Below are 2,616 nucleotides of genomic sequence, written 5' to 3'. Positions count from 1 at the left end.
ATGGTCAACATCATTGGTCACTGGAAAAATGCAAATTGAAACCACAACAAAATATTACTGCACAACTATTAGAATAGTTAAATCATTTTTTAAATAAAACTAATAATATACCAAGTGTTGGAGAGAGTGTGGAACAACTGAAATTCTCAAATAATGTTAGCAGAAATGCATAATGGTAAAGTCATTTGGGAAAACAGTTTGGCAGATACTTGTAAAACACACACATACTTACCATACTACTCACCAATCTCCTTCCCTAAGTATTTGTCCACATGTACACACAAAGACCTATGCTTGAATGTTTATGTAGCTCCTTAAAAAACAGAAATAATCCAATGTTGGTCAGTTGCTAAATGGATGCACAACTTGTGGTATATCTCATGAATCAGTAGTTTGATTTTAAACTCCTTAATAAAATCAAACTACTGATTCATGCAACAGCAATGATGAATCTCAAAAGCATTATATTAAGTGAATGAAGCCACATTTCATTTACATGATATTCCAGAAAAAGTTAAACTGTAGGGACAAAAATCAGTTCAGGGAATAGGGTAGATGAGGTGATTGATTACAAAGGGGAAAAGGGGAACCTTTTAGAAAAATGAAAATATTCTAAAACTTAATTTCAACAGTGGTTATATGACCATCATGGTTACATAAACAACATACATGGTTACATGTTACTGAAACCCATTACACTGTACATCTAAATAGGAAGAATGTTTCTGTAAATAAATAATACCTTAGTAAATCTGTCTTTAATGAGACATCAAAGTATCAAATTTTATAAATTTAGAGACTTTCGTTTAGATCTTTAATAGAACTTTGAAAATCTGCTTTTTGTGAAATATTCAAGTATATAGACCACAGATTAGAAAATAAATTTCTATGTAGAAGGTTATATTAATGCTCAAACAGGAATAGCAGCCACAACTTTATTATTTTTGTTTTGTGTTCATCATGTTTATCATGAAAAAATTTTAAAATTATCTTTTTTTCCCTTTTCCTAAAAGTGAAAAGTACAAAATATTTAACACTAGTACTGAACGCAAGGGGTTATTTTTAATATTATTCTTTCACTTTACAGTTTTGGGAAATTATAAGTGTCACAAGTAGTCATTTGTTTTTGAAATTTACTCTCAAAAATTTTAGGCAAAAATATCTCAGCTCATTCTGCTAAAATAAATATTCAGTTATACAATAAGTAAATAAGTAAGTGAAGTTGCTCAGTCGTGTCTGACTCTTTGCAACCCCGTGGACTGTAGCCTACCAGGTTTCGTCCCTGGGATTCGCCAGCCAAGAATACTGGAGTTGGTTACCATTTCCTTCTTCAGGGGATTTTCCCAACCCAGGGATCAAACCCCGGTCTCCCGCACTGGAGGCAGATGCTTTAACCTCAGACTTGTTTAGTCCAGTTGAAAATGCATACTGTGATTTCTTTGGGCCCATATGCATTTATCTTTGATGAAAATAAACATTTCCTTTGGAATGTGTAGATTCTTATGAATTAGGGTAGTAGATGCTAAACTATACACTGAAATTCAAAGAGCTCTTGAAAGGAACTACCTGACAGAATCTATTTTCTCTGCTTGTTGGCTATTGATTATCAGAAATCCCATTTGCTTAACATGCAAGTCCATCTGCTTAACATGCAAATGCCCTTGGAAGAGAAAACCAATAATTTCTTCACACCTTAGTGTTAACAATATTAATTTATTTTTCTCTATCAAGAAGAATAAAGAATCAATTTGAATACCCTGGAGGAGTGGTCAAGTGTCAGTCATACAGTAGGGAGGGTGCTAAAAGTGAGAAGAAAGGATCAAGGAGAAAACTGGCCCACAGAAGAAAATCTATGACTTCACAATATTGCCTGGTACTAATTGTTGAAAGTTAAATGTGACTGTATCTCTACAAAGTTCATGAATGATGACAATTTTTTCCCTTTATACTGTCAATAAAATCCTTATTTTAAGGTACAAATAATGTTAACAGCTATCATACATTTGCCTTTTTATGTACCAAGTTTTACTTTCATAGCTCACACACTCACTTAATTTGATTCCAGGAGCACAATGGAAAGAATGGGAAACTGTATATCATTCACTGAACATCCGTCTTACAAAATTTTTTTAAAAAGCAATCAATACAGGACACATTACTCCTATTTGTAACACTGCAATGTGTGGTGTTACAACAGGAAAAAAATATTGATGGTAAGCTTTTTCTTTCTTTAACTCTTCAGCAAGGTAAGAAATATGGCCACTTTTCTATTAAGGTTGTATTCATTTTTAATGATATTACTTTTGGTAAACAGTAATGATCTAGCCTTATGTATAGCTTAAATACCAGTTTTATTGAAGATGCATGTTTTTGCTTTACTGTGCTCATCAAGTAAGACGAAGTGTAATCTGATTTTCTAAATAAATTTTAGATTTCTGACTTTAATTTTTTTACTGTGAATGGGAGAGAATCATTAGCTTCATGACTAATTAAGTTATTAGTGTAAAGAGTATTTCTATTACATTCAACTTCAGTTCCAACAATAAGATCAGATCAGATCAGATCAGTTGCTCAGTCGTGTCCGACTCTTTGTGACCCCATGAATCGCAGCACGCC

Source organism: Bison bison, unplaced genomic scaffold (genome assembly GCF_000754665.1).
Source record: "Bison bison bison isolate TAMUID 2011002044 unplaced genomic scaffold, Bison_UMD1.0 scf7180017864324, whole genome shotgun sequence".
NCBI classification, from domain to species: Eukaryota; Metazoa; Chordata; class Mammalia; order Artiodactyla; family Bovidae; genus Bison; species Bison bison.
This window is presented reverse-complemented; position numbering follows the sequence as displayed.